At 41.3% G+C, this 19,785-nt stretch overlaps 2 long non-coding RNA genes across 2 annotated transcripts in view; both read right to left on the reverse strand.

Annotated features, from left to right (window-relative positions):
- The window catches only part of LOC309627530, a 439,048-nt gene that overhangs the window by 81,127 nt on the left and 338,136 nt on the right, over positions 1-19,785 (reverse strand). The window lies entirely within an intron of this gene.
- Positions 1-19,785, reverse strand: part of LOC309627522 — a 67,383-nt gene that overhangs the window by 21,927 nt on the left and 25,671 nt on the right. The window contains exon 5 of the long non-coding RNA XR_014243786.1: positions 17,808-19,202. This is a non-coding gene — a long non-coding RNA (uncharacterized lncRNA). The remainder of the gene's footprint in view (positions 1-17,807; positions 19,203-19,785) is intronic.

Here is a 19,785-nt window from a genome sequence, read left to right on the forward strand (position 1 = left end):
CTCCTTCAGAGAATGGTGCCCTGTGTCTGGAATGGAGAAGAGGGCTTCACAAGCAAGATGGAGTCAAGCCAGATTTCAGACAGCAGGTAAGATCCAAGGTGGAGAAGAAAGGGAAAGGCATTGTAATGGGGGAGGGTGGGGGGATTAAGAAGAAATGGCATGTGAAGTTAGAATATTATAAAACAAACATGTGGCTTCAGGGAACAATGAGCAAATGAGTTTGATTAATCCAAAGAAAAAACAAAATATTTAATTAGCACCTATGCACCATAGGCACCGGAAAATAATTTCATTTAGTCCTCACAACAACTGCATGAGTAAGAAAGGATGCCATCTTCCCACATTACAGACAGGGTAACTGATATTCATCACATTGAGTAACTCACCCGAGGTCACAGACTAGGAAGTGGCAGAGCCAGGTTCATGCCCAGGTCTTTCCATCTCCATGTACAGAGTTCCTTCTGCTCAAGTGTGCAAGGTACTCAATGCACAAGAGGGTGAGATTTATAGAAAGAGTGAAAGCAGACATCAAAATTGGGCTGGAGAGAAGAAAGACTACCTTTGCCAATTTGACACTTGTTGTTACCTGCTCTTGCCTGATATATGATGTGTTCAGGGGAAGATGGCAGACAACTCTGTCAATTAATCCAAGCCTTCTGTCTGCCACGAAGAGGAAGGCTTGACTGTTACTACTTTGAGGGATGCTAAAAACTTAGAGATGGACTCCTCACAGATCCTCTCTTTTCTCCTGCTGCCTTTTCTCTGCAACAATTGTTCTCTCTCTTTGCCTCTTGCTGAAGATACAGCTTGTTGCCTTCTCAATACTGACCCCCTCTCCCTCATCCTTCCTACAGAACCTCAACTGCACTCATTCATCCACCCTTCTCTGAAGGCCATGTGCGACAGAGGAGGCAGGATGTACCCCCAACCTCAGCAGGTAACTACTGCTTAATCGAAGATGGTCCTGGTGGTCCCATTTTCCTTACCAATGGGGACTTAGGCATGAGCTTGTGATGCAATTGGGTGAATGAGACATGAGGATGAGTTTGCCAGGAAGCTTGTGGGAGAGGGTTTTTATTAATAAAGGGATGCAGAAAGAAATGGCTGCTACTTCCTCTGGATACTTTTCTGTCTATTTGTGATGCCTGGAACTATAGCAGCCATGTTGCAAACATGAGGGGGCCAGACTAAGGACAGACCATCTTTGCCAATTTAACAATGTTCCCTCACCTAATTTTGTCTGTCATGTGACATATACAGAAAAAGATGGTTCACTGTGCTGATTCACTGTGCTTGACAGAGGGTTTCTTTGTGGGTTTTGACAAATAAGAGCTTCTGAAAATGGAGTTTGGGCCATGGAAGAATGAGACAGAAGGAAAATAACATTATAAGAAGGATCACTTTAGTTATTAAATGGGTACCATATAATGTCCTTTGACAAGAAGGAAAAAATAATGGAATTTAAAAAAAATTTTTGGTTGTTGAACTATGCTTCTTGATTATGACATCACTCAGAAACTAGACCACAATGATCATAATTTCAATAGTATGAAAATCAGCCTAAAGGAAATGAGTCACAACACAAGAGACAGCTCTTATTTGCACATTTGTTGATTTTATGCAAACTCTTCACTGTAGAACAGGGATTGGCGAACTACAGCCCTAGGGCCAAATCAAGCATACTGTCTGTTTTTGTAAATAAAGTTTTGTAGGAACACAGCCAAATTCATTTGTTTACATATTGTCTGTGTCTGCTTTTGTGCTAAAATGTCAGAGTTGAGTAATTTCAACAGAGACTGCAGGGCTCATAGAACTGAAAATACTTTCCGTCTGGCCCTTAACAGAAAGTCTGCTACCCCTAATTTAGAAGGAAGAGAACTGAACTGACAGACTGAGTATACAAGTAAATACTGGCCAGACCACATAAAAAATGACCACACGAACCCATATGAATTCTGACCCACAGTCTACAGCAACCAGCCCAAGAAACCAATCCATTACCAACAGTAACCAGCTCAGGAAGTCAACCTGCTACCTGTAAGTCAGGCTTGTAGGAAGTCAGACCACTACCTCTGGCAACTCGTCCAGGAAGCCAAACAATAAGTCCTATAGTAATCAACCCAAAACAGCTAGGACTTGATTAATAACTGACAGCTTTCCTAACTTTTGTCCCCGTTTCTGACTTTAGGATGAACCAGAGACAGTTAAATCTGCATCCCTAACCAATCACATAGGATGTCCTTCTTCTAGTTACCCGGACAATTTCCTCATGCTGCAGCCTCCAATCGGGACACATATGAAGCCTTCCCTTTTTTCCACAATAAAGTTTTTCTATTCCTCTGCCTGTCTTTAAGTCTCTGCCTAAATGTAAGTCATAGTGGCTGACTCCTTTGCTAGAGCAAGTTCAGAAAAAAATAGTCTTTGATTTTTTCATTTGTTTGATCCCCATTCATTTCCGCAGAATTTGGAGTCACAAGAGCTGAGTCCTAATCCTGAATCTGCCAATCATTCCATATGTGACACTGAATAACCCAACTTTTCTGTTTAAAAGATAAAGAGAAAGAGGCAGGGTCCCTGCCCATTGTAGCTCACAAGCTACTTACTCTTTCAGGGTGAGACTATTGCCATACTAGAAACCTCTGGAAAAGACAGAGATAGTTCTGAGGAAAGAGCAACAGAGTGTATCTGGGTCATTTATCGAGTAATTGTCTGACATTGATTAATTGATAATCATTATCTTTGACCACTATTAATATAGTTGATAGGAAAATATCTTTCCCCTAAATTCACGAATTTCTTCCTTTTCAAGCAAAACTGTAAGCCACTCATTTCAAAATATGGATAAGTCATTTGTTTGAAAATCCAATTTCACAAATGGCTTATCTGTTAAAGTAATATTTTACTGGATCTTGATTCAAACCTTGATTCAAACCGTTTTTCTAAGGTTTCCACTAGTAGAATCATTCGAGTCTGTCTAGTTTGTTTCATGGATGCTTAAAAATTTCCACAAATGATACACTTCAGAATGTTTTGGATGTCTTTAATATTTTGTAGAAATTTACTTGATTTATGGTATGCAAAACAAAATACTAATTGTACAGAACATTCACTAAGATCTCATTGAGTGCCTTAAGTAATACTTCCACAGTTTTATCGTCCATGAGCAAATGTCTTCATGTAAGTTCAAAAATGTTCATTGTTTAAAAAAGCCTTTTAAAGCTACAGTTGCCATTTCTTAAAAAAGCAATATATGAATACTTGTTTGAATTTTTCAGCTTTAATCCAAATGTTATGGGACATATAAGCAAAGCCCATATTGTAAAATCTGTAATACTCCAAACTCTCCTTCTATATGCAAGTTGAAAGGTACCCTGGACAGTGTGGGAGTCTTGGTTTACAGTCTGGAATCTACCCTCTACTGTCTGAGTAACCTCCAGAAAATAACATCACATCTTTGGACCCGTTTCCTCTCTTGTAGGCTATCACTAAGTTTCATTTCAAGACTGAAAAGCTACCATCAGTCAGCTCCAGGAATTTTAAGAAGTACTAATAGAAAATGACATTTTCCAGATGCTCAACTGGGTGGCTTCCATCCTGAAGGAGGCCTGAGCTCATGAAATTTCTACAAGTTTTATACAAGGAGCACTGAATTCAAAGCTTAATCTACAAAGACTTCTATCCAGGTGGTGTTCCCAAGCAGAACAATACTTTATTAGCATCATCAGCAAAGACTAGGGTAACTGACAAGGTCACTGAGGGGGATCCATTCATAGATCAAGGGCTGAGCTAGATTCTGGGGATTTGGGGGTAAGTAAGACACAACCCCTCCAGATGCCCACAGCAAGTGAGGAAAGAAATGGATTGCACACACAGAGCAATGAAGACCCAAAGCAGCCATAAATAAATAAATAATTTTTTTTAAAAAATGGATTGCATATGAATAGAGACCATTCACTTGGCCTTGATCTCATTGTATGACCCATTGGAAAATATATGTGTGTATTCTTGTTATTATCAGAGGTGATGCGGTAGTTACCAGCAATAAGTCTAGAACCAGGCTTCCCAGGTTCAAATCCCCACTTTGTCACTTTGTGTGATCTTGAACATGACGTAAATGCCCTGTGACTTAGGTTTTTCCTATCTATAAAGCAGGGATAATAGTAATACGCACCTGGAGACCTTCAAGATGGCAGAGGAGTAAGATGTGGAGATCACCTTCCTCCCCACAAATACATCAGAAATACATCTACACGTGGAACAACTCCTACACAACACCTACTGAACGTGGGCAGAAGACCTCAGAATTCCCAAAAGGCAAGAAACTCCCCACGTACCTGGTAGGGCAAAAGAAAAAAGAAAAAACAGAGACAAAAGAATAGGGACAGGACCTGCACATCTGGGAGGGAGCTGTGAAGGAGGAAAAGTTTCCACACATTAGGAAGCCCCTTCACTGGTGGAGATGGGGGTGGCGGTGGGGGGGAAGCTTTGAAGCCACGGAGGAGAGCACAGCAACAGGGGTGCAGAGGGCAAAGCAGAGAGATTCCCACACAGAGGATTGGTGCCAGTCAGCACTCACCAGCCTGAGAGGCTTGTCTGCTCACCCACCAGGGCAGGTGGGGGCTGGGAGCTGAGGCTTGGGCTTCGGAGGTCAGATCCCAGGGAGAGGACTGGGGTTGGCACCGTGAACACAGCCTGAAGAGGGCTAGTGCACCACAGCTAGCCAGGAGGGAGTCCGGGAAAAAGTCTGGAGCTGCCTAAGAGGCAATAGACCATTTTTTCCAGGTGCACAAAGGAGAGCGGCTTCAGAGCACCGCCTAAATGAGCTCCAGAAATGGGTGCAAACCGCGTCTATCACCGCGGACCCCAGAGACGGGCATGAAATGCTAAGGCTGCTGCTGCAGCCACCAAGAAGCCTGTGTGCAAGCACAGGTCACTCTCCACACCTCCCCTCCCAGGAGCCTGTGCAGCCTGCCACTGCCAGGGTCCCGTGATCCAGAGAAAAATTCCCCGGGAGAACACATGGTGCTCCTCAGGCTGTTGTAACCTCATGCTGGCCTCTGCCACCGCAGGCTTGCCCCGCATTACGTAGCCCTCCCTCCCCCCTGGACTGAGTGATCCAGAGCCCCCTAATCAGCTGCTACTTTAACCCCGTCCTGTCTGAGCAAAGAACAGACATCCGCAGGCAACCTACATGCAGAGGAGGGACCAAATCTAAAGATGAACCCCAGGAGCTGTGCGAACAAAGTAGAGAAAGGGAAATTTCTCCCAGCAACCTCAGGAGAGGCGTATTAAACCTCGACAATCAACCTGATGTACCCTGCATCTCTGGAATACCTGAATAGAAAACAAGTCATCCCAAAATTGAGGCGGTGGACTTTGGGAGCAACTGTAGACTTGGGGTTTGCTTTCTGCATCTAATTTGTTTCTGGTTTTATGTTTGTCTTAGTTTAGTATTAGGAGTTTATTATCATTGGTGGATTTCTTTATTGATTTGGTGGCTCTCTTCCTTTTTTTTTCTTATATATGCATACATTTTTTTTCCTTTTTCTCTTTTTGTGAGTGTTTATGTGTATGCTTCTTTGTGTGATTTTTTTCTGTACAGCTTTGCTATTACCGTTTGTCCTAGGGTTCTCTCTGTTCTTTTTTGTTTGCTTCTTTGTTTTAGTATAGTTTCTAGCACTTGTTATCATTGGTGGATTTGTTTTTTTGGTTTGCTTGCCCTCTTCTTTCTTTCTTTCTTTTTTCTATTTTTTATTACTTTAAAATTTTTTTATTTTTAATAATTCCTTTATTTCTTATTTTAATAACTTTATTTTGTTTTATTTTCTTTTTTTCTTTCTATCTTTCTTTCTTTTTTTCTCCCTTTTCTTCTGAGCCACATGGCTGACAGGGTCTTGGCACTCCAGCTGGGTGTCAGGCCTGTGCCTCTGAGGTGGGAGAGCCAAGTTCAGGACATTGGTCCACCAAAGACCTCTTGGCTCTACGTAATATCAAATGGCAAGAGCTCTCCCAGAGATCTCCATCTCAATGCTAAGACCCAGCTCCACTCAACAACCAGCAAGCTACAGTGCTGGACACCCTAAGCCAAACAACTAGCAAGACAGGAACACAACCCCACCCATTAGCAGAGAGGCTGCCTAAAATCATAATAAAGTCACAGACATCCCAAAACACACCACCGCATGCGGTCCTCCCCACCAGAAAGATAAGATCCAGCCTCATCCACCAGAACTCAGGCACCAGTCCCCTCCACCAGGAAGCCTACACAACCCACTGAACCAACCTAACCACTGGGGTCAGACACCAAAAACAACAGGAACTACTAACCTGCAGCCTGCGAAAATGAGACCCTAAACACAGTAAGTTAAGCAAAATGAGAAGACAGAGAAACACACAGCAGATGAAGGAGCAAGGTAAGAACCCACCAGACCAAACAAATGAAGAGGAAATAGGCAGTCTACTTGAAAAACAATTCAGACTAATGATAGTAAAGATGATCCACAATCTTGGAAATAGAATGGAGAAAATACAAGAACCATTTAACGAGGATCTAGAAGAGGTAAAGAGCAAAGAAACAATGATGAACAACACAATAAATGAAATTAGAAATTCTCTAGAAGGAATTAATAGCAGAATAACTGAGGCAGAAGAATGGATAAGTGACCTGGAAGATAAAATAGTGAAAATAATTACTGCAGAGCAGAATAAAGAAAAAAGAATGAAAAGAATTGAGGGCAGTCTCAGAGACCTCTGGGACAACATTAAACGCACCAACATTCGAATTATAGGGGTCCCAGAGGAAGAAGAGTAAAAGAAAGGGGCTGAGAAAATACTGGCAGAGATTACAGTTGAAAACTTCCCTAATATGGGAAAGGAAATAGTCAGTCAAGTTCAGGAAGTGCAGAGAGTCCCATACAGGATAAATCCAAGGAGAAACACACCAATACACATATGAATCAAACTATCAAAAATTAAATACAAAGAAAAAATATTAAAAGCAGCAAGGGAAAAACAACAAATAACATACAAGGGAATCCCCAGGAGGTTAACATCTGATCTTTCAGCAGAAACTCTGCAAGCCAGAAGGGAGTGGCAGGACATATTTAAAATGATGAAAGGGAAAAACCTACAACCAAGATTACTCTACCCAGCAAGGATCTCATTCAGATTTGATGGAAAAATTAAAACCTTTACAGACAAGCAAAAGCTAAAAGAATTCAGCACCACCAAACCAGCTTTACAACAAATGCTAAAGGAACATCTCTAGGCAGGAAACACAAGAGAAGGAAAAGACCTACCATAACAAACCCAAAACAATTAAGAAAATGATAATAGGAACATACATATCGATAACGACCTTAAACGTAAATGGTTTAAATGCTCCAAACAAAAGGCATAGACTGGCTGAATGGAAAAAAAAACAAGACCCATATATATGCTGTCTACAGGAGACACACTTCACACCTAGAGAAACATACAGACTGAAAGTGAGGGGATGGAAAAACATATTCCATGAAAATGGAAATCAAAAGAAAGCTGAAGTAGCAATTCTCATATCAAACAAAATAGACTTTAAAATAAAGACTATTACAAGAGACAAACAAGGACACTACATAATGATCGAGGGTTCAATCCAAGAAGAAGATATAACAATTGTAAATATTTATGCACCCAACATAGGAGCATCTCAATAAATAAGGCAAATGCTAAGAAGCATAAAAGGGGAAATTGACAGTAACACCATCATAGTAGGGGACTTTAGCACCCCACTTTCACCAATAGATAGATCATCCAAACAGAAAATTAATAAGGAAACACAAGCTTTAAATGATACATTAAACAAGATGGACTTAATTGATATTTATAGGATATTTCATCCAAAAACAACAGAATACAATTTCTTCTCAAGCGCTCATGGAACATTCTCCAGGATACATCATATCTTGGGTCACAAATCAAGCCTTGGTAAATTTGAGAAAATTGAAATCATATCAAGTATCTTTTCTAACTACAACCCTATGAGACTAGATATCAATTACAGGAAAAAATCTGTAAAAAATACAAACACATGGAGGCTAAACAATACACTACTAAATAACCAAGTGGTCACTGAAGAAATCAAACAGGAAATGAAAATATACCTAGAAACAAATGACAATGAAAACCCGACGACCCAAAACCTATGGGATTCAGTAAAAGCAGTTCTAAGAGGGAAGTTTAGAGCAAAACAATCCTACCTCAAGAAACATGAAACATCCTTTTTGACCCACCTCCTAGAGAAATGGAAATAAAAACAAAAATAAACAAATGGGACCTAATGAAACTTAAAAGCTTTTGCTCAGCAAAGGAAACCATAAACAAGACGAAAAGACAACCCTCAGAGTGGGAGAAAATATTTGCAAATGAAGCAACTGACAAAGGGTTAATCTCCAAAATTTACAAGCAGCTCATGCAGCTCAATATCAAAAAAACAAACAACCCAATCCAAAAATGGGCAGAAGACCTAAATAGACATTTCTCCAAAGAAGATATACACATTTCCAACAAACACATGAAAGAATGCTCAACATCATTAATCATTAGAGAAATGCAAATCAAAACTACAATTAGATATCATCTCACACCAGTCAGAATGGCCATCATCAAAAAATCTACAAACAATAAATGCTGGAGGGGGTGTGGAGAAAAGGGAACCCTCTTGCACTGTTGGTGGGAATGTAAACTGATACAGCCACTATGGAGAACAGTATGGAGGTTCCTTAAAAAACTACAAATAGAACTACCATACGACCCAGCAGTCCCACTACTGGGCATATACCCTGCGAAAACCATAATTCAAAGAAAGTCATATACCACAATGTTCATTGCAGCTGTATTTACAATAACCAGGACATGGAAGCAACCTAAGTGTCCATCAACAGATGAATGGATAAAGAAGATGTGGCACATATATACAATGGAATATTACTCAGCCATAAAAAGAAACGAAATTGACTTATTTGTGGTGAGGTGGATGGACCTAGAGTCTGTCATACAGAGTGAAGTAAGTCAGAAAGAGAAAAACAAATACCATATGCTAACACATATATATGGAATCTAAAAAACAAAAAAAGGTCATGAAGAACCTAGGGGCAAGACGGGAATAAAGACGTAGACCTACTAGAGAATGGACTTGAGGATATGAGGAGGGGGAAGGATAAGCTGGGACAAAGTGAGAGAGTGGCATGGACATATATACACTACCAAATGTAAAACAGATAGCTAGTGGGAAGCAGTCGCATAGCACAGGAAGTTCAGCTCCATGCTTTGTGACCACCTAGAGGGGTGGGATGGGGGGGGGAGGGAGACGCAAGAGGGAGGAGATATGGGGATATAGTATATGTATAGCTGATTCACTTTGTTATAAAGCAGAAACTAACGCACAATTGTAAAGCAATTAGACTCCAATAAAGATGTTAAGAAAAAAATAAGAGACATGTACCACAATGTTCATTGCAGCACTATATACAATAGCCAGGACATGGAAGCAACCTAAGTGTCCATCGACAGATGAATGGATAAAGAAGATGTTGGACATATATACAATGGAATATTACTCAGCCATAAAAAGAAACAAAATTGAGTTATTTGTAGTGAGGTGGATGGACCTAGAGTCTGTCATACAGAGTGAAGTAAGTCAGAAAGAGAAAAACAAACACTGTACGCTAACACATATATATGGAATTTGAAAAAAAAAAAAGGTTCTGAAGAACCTAGGGGCAGGACAGGAATAAAGACTCAGAGGTAGAGAATGGACTTGAGGACACGGGGAGGGGGAAGAGTAAGCTGGGACAAAGTGAGAGAGTGGCATGGACATATATACACTACCAAATGTAAAATAGATAGCTAGTGGGAAGCAGCTGCATAGCACAGGGAGATCAGCTCGGTGCTTTGTGACCACCTAGAGGGGTGGGATAGGGAACGGGGGAGGGAGACGCGAGAGGGAGGAGATATGGGGATATAGTATATGTATAGCTGGTTCACTTTGTTATAAAGCAGAAACTAACACACCATTGTAAAGCATTTTTACTCCAATAAAGATGTTAAAAACAAAAATTCTAAAAAAAAAAAAAAAGGAACAGTAATACCCACCTCATTCTGAGCATCAATTACTCAGCATATGAAACATTCATATGGTGCCTAGCAAATTGTAAGCATCCTTTACATATTGGTAATAATTCGTTCCCATTTTATTGAGCATTGTGTAAACAGTGTACACGCATGATGTCATTTAATCCTCCCTACGGCAGGTCCTATTATTCCCATTTTATACATAAAGAGAGTGAAGCTGAAACAGCTTAGGTGAGACCATGACTGTATACTGTACAATATTTAGAGATAATGAAGGTAATGTATACCCCTGCATTAACAATAACTGTTTGTTTCACATTAAAATCCACAGTAATATATATTTTAACCTATAGCTATTAGAGAACTATAGTTTTGAAACACAAGTGATGCAAATATTTTCATTTCCCACAGGAAGGCCAACAGAGCAGTGTAACGTTCATCTAATAATGTACAACAATCTAAATTAGTAATGATGAAACAAAACAAGCTGCCATTTATATTTATCAAGTATAAATAGCGGCATGTGAAAAGCACAAGCTACAGACTGCCCTGATGATACATGATGACTAGTCGTCCTTCCAGAATATAGCGGGAGTGCTGGCCCCCTGGATGCAGCCATGCGTGGGAGCTTTGTGATGACGCTGCTTGACTTCCTCCTGAACACCAATTCCAGCCTTCCCCATACTCCAGTACTGGCTAGTTTCAACTTCTAAAGGCTAAAACGTAATGTCCCTTAATGACTCACTTAAAAGATAGAAGTACATGGCGCTAACTGTGGAAAGGAAAGGAGGGATGAGGGAAGAAAAACTATGGAGTTTTGCATTGTCCATCAACAAGAACAGAAGAAAGGATATTCTCTGAATTTTTAAAAATCTTTCCTCCCGAAGTCTAGGGTACAATTCTGATCAAGTTTGGTTTTTTCTTCTCACTGGAGCTCATAAACTCTATGAAGCCATGGTCACCCCAAAAAGAGAAATTCCATCAGGCCCTATCTTAAGATTCTGTCACTTCTACTTTACTAACCAAGTAGCAATTCATTATTAAATTCAGAGTGGAAATTCTTTAGTCACTGCCCCTGTGAGATGAAATTATCAGTAAAGCAAGACAAAAATGCGTCAAGTTTTCCCACTTTCAGCCAGATAAAGCTTGTAGCAGATATCTGGGGAGGTGATGGAAGTTCCAGTTACTACCATATCCTACCTCTTAGCAAGTTTATAACCTGGGCAAGAAAGACATCCAGCCACTTTATTTGAAAATTCACATGGTTCTTATTATACCTTTAAAGACAGAACTTCCATGCATCTTTACTTATATCCTTATCCTATGCTCTGCTGGCCTGTTTCCCCTCTAAAGCCCTCTAATTTCCATTTTTTTTAATACAAATTATGTCCCGACATAATAGGTATACCCTTCATTTCAGCATATACCAATGTTGAATCCCATCCCAAGTCCTGGTGACTCTAAAATGTCACATCTACCACCTTTTGTCATTAGTTTCTTTTACTTCTCATAGTCTGCCCATTTGTATGGAGATCCTGAAACCATAATTTTCATCCTCCTTGAAAACTGTTCTTTCCTATAAGTCCCCAGACACATTCTACACCTCCATTCTTCTCCCTGAGTCATAATTATTATCACTCTAAGCAATTGTTTTCATGAGTGTTTCTCCCTTCCCATCAATATTAATTTCCTAAGGTTGCCTTAACAAAGTTCCACAAACCTGGTGGCTTTAAATGACAGAAATGTATTGTCTCACAGTTCTGGAGGCTAGAAGTACCAAGTCAAGATGTCCGCAAGATTGGTTCCTTCTGCAGGCTCTGAAGGATAGTCTGTCCCATGCCTCTCTCCTAGCTTCTGGCAGTTGCCAGCAATCCTTGGCATTCCTTGGCTTGCAGAAGCATGGCTCCAATCTCGGCCTCTGTCTACACATAGCTGTCTTTTCCCTCTGTGTCTCTCTGTGTCTTCATACAGCCTTCTTATGACACCAGTCATTGGATGTAGGGGTACCCTAACTCAATATGGCCTCATCTTAACTAATTACATCTGCAACAATCCTATTTCCAAGTAAAGTCACATTCACAGGTACCAGGGTTAAGACTTCATACCTTTTTAAGGAGACACAATTCAACCCAACACTACTGATATTTACTTCGCATCCCTGCGTTTCAGTCAACTACACTTCAGAACAAATAACCTGTTCTTCATGCTCAGAATGGAGCTAGCCCAAGAAGCCATCCTCCTCTCCTCCTTAGCTCAGGATGTCAAGCCCATTATTCAACCCAATCTATACAGTGGCCTTGCCTCTCCCAAATCTACCTCTCCATCCCAAGATCAAAATGTCTATCTGGAAACAATGAAAACTTACTTGCACTCTCAAGTTCTCCATCTTTCTGGAGGCATTTCCCTGATGCCCTGACAGTGCTGTTCTTCCACACATGATTAGGAAGAACTGATAATAAGGTGCAGCATGCCCTTGATCACACCCCAGATATACCCATCATGACAACAGCCCGCTTTCATGCGGCCAGACCCGGGGGTAAGAGTGAAGACGCTTCTAAGATAGACCTGGCTATGGATAAATCCTGGCTCTGCCACTTACCAGCTGTGTGACCGTGAACAAGATGCTTGACCTCTTTTTGCCTCAGAAAACTGAAGTTACTAACAGTACTAGTCATGGGATTATTATGAACATTAAAGATAATTATGTAAAATGTTTAGCTTGATGTCTGTGATGGACTGAATCGTGTCTCTTGAAAATTCGTATGTTGAAGCACTAACCTGCCCCCCAGTACTTCAGTACATGACTGTATTTGGAAAAAGAGTCTTTAAAGATTAAGTTAAAACAAGACTGTTGGGTGGGCCTTCATCCAATCTGACTGGTGTCCTTATAAGAAGAGGAAATTTGGAGGCACAGAGAGACACCAGGATGCAGGCACACAGAGAAAAGACCACATGAAAACACAGAGAGAAGACAGGCCTCTGCAAACCAGGACCAAACCGGACCACACCTTGATCTTGAATATCCAGCCGCCAGAACAGTAAGAAAATAAATTTCTATTGTTTAAGCCACTCAGTCTAAGGTATTTTGGGGCTTTTTTCCTTCCAGCTTTATTGAGGTAAAATTTAAAAAATTGTATATATTTAAAGTGTGTAACGTGATGTTTTTACATATGTATACTTTGTGAAATGATTATCACAATCAAGCTAATTAACCTCACATAGTTACCACTTTTTTATGTGTGGTGAGAATACTTAAGATCTATTCTCTTAGCAAATTTCATGTATACAAAACCATATCATTAACTATAGTCACCATACTGTACATTAGGTTTCCAGAATTTATTCATCCTGTGTTACTGAAACTTTATACCCTTTGAGCAACACCTCCCTTCTTCCCCCATACCCCAGCCCCTGGCAACAAATCATTCTACTCTCTGCCTCTATACATTTTACAATTTTAGACTCCACATATCAGTGAGATCATGTAGTAAGTCTTTCTGTGACTGGCTTATTTCACTTAGCATAATGCCCACCAGGTTCATCCATATTATCACTAATGGCAAGATTTCTTTCTTTTTTAAGGCTGAATAATATTCCATTGTATATATGTACCACATTTTCTGTATCCATTCATCCATCAACAGACACTTAGATTGCTTCCATATGTTGGCTATTGTAAATAACGTCACGATGAACATGGAGGTACAGCTATTTTCTCAAGATCCTGATTTCATTTTCTTTGAGTATATATACCTGGAAATGAGATTGCTGGATTATATATGGTGGTTCTATTTTTAATTTTTTGAGAAACCTCCATACTGTTTTCCATAGTGGCTGCACCAATATGCATCCCCACCAACATTGCATTAGGATTCCCTTTTCTCCACATCCTCACCAGCACTTGTCATCTCTTGTCTTTTTGATAATAGCCATTGTAACAGGTGTGAGGTGATACCTCACTGTGGTTTTGATTTGCGTTTGCCTGATGACTAGTGATGCTGAGCACCTTTTCATATACATGTTGGCCATTCGTACACGTCGTCTTTGGAGAAATGTCTATTCAGATCCTTCATCCATTTGGTAATCAGGTTATTTGCTTTTTTGCTATTGAATTGTTTGAGTTCCTTATATATTTTGGATATTAACCCCTTATCAGATGTATGTTTTGCTGCACTTGCCTTTCTCCTCCACCTATCAAAATCCAAATGTCTTTCAAAGCTTGGCTAAAATTCTACCTCCTGGATGAAAGGTTCCACTGAGAATCATCTGTCCTTTCTCTGCCACATCCCAGCAACATGGAAACAGATCCCGAAATCCCTCTCAATTTGCCTTCTCTGTGTCACTGAGCCCAGGGCCCCAAGGATAAATTCTTTTTTTTTTTTTTAACATGTTTATTGGAGTATAATTGCTTTACAATGGTGTGTTAGTTTCTGCTTTATAACAAAGTGAATCAGTTATACATATACATATGTGCCCATATCTCTTCCCTCTTGCATCTCCCTCCCTCCCACCCTCCCTATCCCACCCCTGTAGGTGGTCACAAAGCACAGAGCTGATCTCCCTGTGCTATGTGGCTGCTTCCCACTAGCTATCTATTTTACGTTTGGTAGTGTATATATGTCCATGCCACTCTCTCTCTTTGTCTTTTTGGAATTAAGCAAAGTGAATGTAAAGCTGCAGCCTGGAGCAGAGAGATTGGGGAGTGCCAAGACATTGTCTACTTAGGAAATAGCTTTATGTTTGAAAATTTGGCAAAGTACAAAACAGGAAGCCCTTACAACTTGAATTCCAAATCCAATTGCATTCATAGGGATGAGATTCTACCAACCCCTCCAAGAAATATGCATTCCCTCAGGCACAATGAGGAAAAACCTCCTCCTCCAGTACCTCGAATTCTCAGCCTCTCTTGAGTGAAGAGAGGGGCAAATGGGTTCTAGAGGGGAACCACAGAGGGGGCCACAGCCTCACTCATCTCTGCAGGGCTGAAGGCCCAAAGCCGAAATGGCTTTGAACGGTAATTCAAATGAAAAATGGAATAAACTGTAAATGTTGCCAGAGACAAGCTGCAGAAGTCTAAGTTCAGTTTGCACCGCCCATAACACACATGGAGGCACTGGGGACCCAACCGTGAGGCAGGTAGGCAGCCTGCCTCATGGATGAGACATAAACCGCATGACCACAAGGCCTGCATTCAAACTGCAGCCCCATTGTTTACTGACAGATGACTTGGGACAAATTACTTAATCTTTCTGGGCCTCAGTTTCCCTTTATTCAAAAATACAACCATATAAGTTAACATTAACTGAGTTCTTACCATGTGCCAGGCACTGTGCCAACTGCTCTCCGAGCAGTGTGCAACAGGATTCAAGGAGTTAATGTACACAATGCTCTTGGTTCAGAATCCAGCACAAGGTAGGCATTCATAACAATAAATGTTGGTTATTTCTTTTTTTTTTTTTTTTAAATATGTCAGAAGGCTTTTTTTTTTTTTTTTAAGAAATTCACGTTCTTTATTTATTTATTTATTTATGACTGTGTTGGGTCTTCGTTTCTGTGTGAGGGCTTTCTCTAGTTGTGGCAAGTGGGGACCACTCTTCATCGCGGTGCGCGGGCCTCTCACCATCGCGGCCTCTCTTGTTGCGGAGCACAGGCTCCAGACGCGCAGGCTCAGTAATTGTGGCTCACGGGCCCAGTTGCTCCGTGGCATGTGGGATCTTCCCAGACCAGGGCTCGAACCCGTGTCCCCTGCATTGGCAGGCAGATTCTCAACCACTGCGCCACCAGGGAAGCCCAATGTTGGTTATTTCTAAGCAAGGCATTATCCCTATGGCCTATAGGCAGATGGATTAACAGATTTTTCATTTATCAGAAAGTTCAAGCACTAGTTCTGTCCCCCACCAGCTGCATGACCTTGGCTAAAGTTCTGAAGTATATCAGCCTTCATTTTCTCTGATCACCCAAAAATGCATGACAATCTCTGTTCCACAAGGTTGTTGGGAGACCCAGGTGGAATCTTGGAATGAAAGGCTGTAGAACTTATTGCACTATGCATGTGGATAATTTTATTCTGATTACTGCCCTGCCCCCCCCCACCACTGGGTTATTTTCTACCCCCATTCCCACAGTAAATGGCCATGACTCAATGTTTAAGGGAAGAGGAGAAATACACCCAGCCGCCCCATGCGTAAGTGAACGTGGCCAGCTGTTACTCCCTGCTATGTCACTTCAGAGATCTAAGCCTTATATTCTCAAATTCAGAGGACACCAATAAGCCACACCCTAGACAGATCAACAGACCAATAAGAGGGTCAAATGTATTTAGTCCATCCGTCTGTCCCCTCCAGTTGCTGTCACACCACTCTGGCTGCAAGGAGGGTCAGTCCAGTCAGAATGTAGTTGCAAGGACTACTTGAGTGACGTGGTAGGCTTTACCAAACAACTGTGGGGTGGGGCTGGGTGGGAATGAGTAGAAAGGGCATCATAGATTTTAAAGATACATAGGCAATGTACACACCTGGCCCTTGTTTAAATGTCACTTCCCAATGAGTTCTTTTTTTTTAATTTTTATTTTATATTGGAGTATAGTTGATAAACAACGTTGTGTTAGTTTCAGGTGTACAGCAAAGTGATACAGTTATACATATACATGTACTGTATCTATTCTTTTTCAAGTTCTTTCCCTGTTTAGGTTATTACAGAATATTGAGCAGAGCTCCCTGTGCTATACAGTAGGTCCTTGTTGGTTATCTATTTTAAATATAGCCATGTGTACAAGTCGATCCCAAACTCCCAGTCTATCCCTCTGCCCACCCTTCTCCCCTGGTAACCATAAGTTCGTTCTCTAAGTCTGTGAGTCTGTTTCTGTTTTGTAAATAAGTTCATTTGTATCTTTTTTTTTTTAGATTCCGTATATAAACAATATCATATGATATTGGTCTTTCTCTGTCTGAATTACTCCAGTGAAGTCTGCTGTCTAAAATATCCCACCTCTTCCCATTACTATCGAACTCTTTGCCTCAGCTTCCCTTAATAAATTGAAAGATAATCATTATACCTCTTTTAGTACAGTGGTAAGGATTAAATGTATCATACAGGTAATTGTTTACAACAAGGGTGGCACGTAGTAAGTATTTAATACATTATCAATTTTATTACTATTACTTTTTAATCTAAGCACTATTTCATTCTAGTGTATTTGATATTCTAGGAAGCATTATTTTGGTAATCTTCTTATTTACAAAGTTGTTATCTGACTTCCTAACTAGGTCTTAATCTATAAGGAGGGGCCTAGGTTATCTCCCCACTAAGTGCTTAATGAATAAATAAATTAATGAGTGAAAAGGCGACCACTACTTTCATTACACTCATCCCTCATATCCCAACCACATACTTGTAGGACAGAGTTTTCTTATCGAAATATTAGTCATGAAATAAATAGTGACAGAGAAAAAAACTGAGTGATTTGTTCACACAGCAATGTGAGTGAGCAGCGATCTGGCTCAATGCCAAACACCATGCAAAGCCTGTTGATTGATTTACCCGGCCTTCTGGTCATTCAATCCAAGAACATATGCTAAACTCCTGCCCTGGACCATGCCGTGGGCTCCCCGGCCCATCCACAAGGGGGAGCTGTCTTTAATCCTTGACTACATCCCACCGTTATGATCTCAGTACCCCCAGGGGAAAGCAAGACTCACAGTGAAGAGGAGGCAGGGGACTGCGACTCCCTCACCTCCCCACCCCCAGCAGGTCCTGAGTGCCTGCGGCTCGGCTCGGCTGAGTCTTCTCCCTGCGACATCTGATTTCCTCACAGATGACTGTCACAGCCAGAACTGAAGTGTCCCCAGAGCAACAAGGACATCTGGGTTCGGTTTCGTCAGTCTGCAAGTGCAGCTTTGTTGGCTCGGGCGGGGTGAAGTGAGGGGAGGGTGTTGATAAGCATCTCCATAATCGGGACTTGCCGTCCATGACTTACCATTCATTTCCTAATCAGTCACCACATTTTGTTCAAGCTTAGCGCTGACCTACTGCATTTAACGCCACATTCTGCAGCAAAGAGCTACTGCTGCGTTTATTGGGGGGAAACCAGCCAGCTCCTGTCGCTGCTGCTGCAGCAAGCAGAAGAAACTGAGATTTTAAGGATTCTTCCCCGCTTTATCTAGGAGTTTTCATTTTGTTCAAAGATTGTCTCCCCCTCCTCTTCCCTCTTTCCCTCCCTGGTGCCAAGACGACCTGAATTACTTCAAGCAGCCCTTTGTCTAGACTATCATCCTGCCCTGCTATCCTCACTCTGTCTCTGCCGTCAGTACACACTCGCAATGCAGATTATCAGCCAGCAGGACACTGTGTGACCTTGGGCCAGCCATGTCCCTCTAAGCCTCCTTTTCATTAACTATAAAACAACAAGGTTGGGCTAGATTATCCCTTTCTGCTCTGAAATTGCACAATTCTAATTTTCCCATGATTCTCAAATGATGGAGTTAAAGTCACAAGTTGTCTGAGATGGAAGACACTTTAGAAATAATCTGCTACAACAACTCCATATTTCATTTTGGAGCCATTTCATCACTTTTGCTACATGTATATACCACCTACCCTATTATTTGCTCAACTATTTTTAGGTTAACCTTTTTATCAAAATGCATGTGTTGAAGAGGATACTTTTCACTACCATGAGCAGAAAATCATAATCATTTGCCATAAATAGAATTATAACTAAAGGAAAACAACCTAAAAAACTTCTAGCTGTGTGCTATTGTCCACCCAAAGACCCCGGTCTGCTGCTTGGCCCTCTCTGTTGAAATGGCAGCACAGCAAGTGTTAAAGCACGCGATAGTCATGCTGGCCTCCAAGGAGACTTTCTCCTTGTCCTACTCAGCACTGGCAAGGGCCACAGCTCTCTCTCCAGGGGGGTTGGTGTTATTCAATACAGAGGATGGACGCCACCCAAGATCACTCCCAAGACCTTCACTTTGGGTAAAATGTCTTCACCCCTGTTCTTTGTTCACTATTAAAATTAGTCCATCCAACACTCCACATTGTCTATTTCTGCATATTCACTGTCACCTTCATCTGCAGGCATTGCCAGGAAGCTGGAATGAGAAAACAGGAACACTCAGAAACACAGACACACACACACACACACACATACAAATAACACAAGCAGAAAATACTCCAAAACAATTTGGAAACAGTGCAGTGCCTCCCTTGGCACTTCCCCAAGTCTACAGCTTGAGGAATGTCTGACCTTGGGCAGTTCAATGTTGCTGCCTTTTCTAAAGGAACCTCTGCCTCAGTATAACAAAGACCAGCTTCCACTGAACATTGGGGAGCTCTTGAGGCTGCTGCCTTGTCTCCGTTTTCTCTCTTTACAGACACCATGTGGTGTAGGAAGAGGCTGGTGCACACTTGTGTTAGAGCAGGTACAGAGACGGGGTGGGGGGGGGGTGGTGGACAAGAGAGAGAGTTGAAAGGGAGGCACTGTCTTCTGTTTCTTTAGGATGGTGTAGGGAAAAAACACGTAAATGGTCCAGGTTTGGATGCAATCTGCCTCCCAATTCCAATTCTATCTATTTGCAGCAACATAAATTTAGGCTAGTTGTTCATTGCCTACGCGCGTGCATCTCCTCCTTCTCAAAATGGCTCTAATGACACATCCTTGTTGTCGTGAAGATG

Source organism: Balaenoptera borealis (assembly GCF_965194805.1).
Source record: "Balaenoptera borealis genome assembly, chromosome: 4".
Classification (NCBI taxonomy): Eukaryota; Metazoa; Chordata; class Mammalia; order Artiodactyla; family Balaenopteridae; genus Balaenoptera; species Balaenoptera borealis.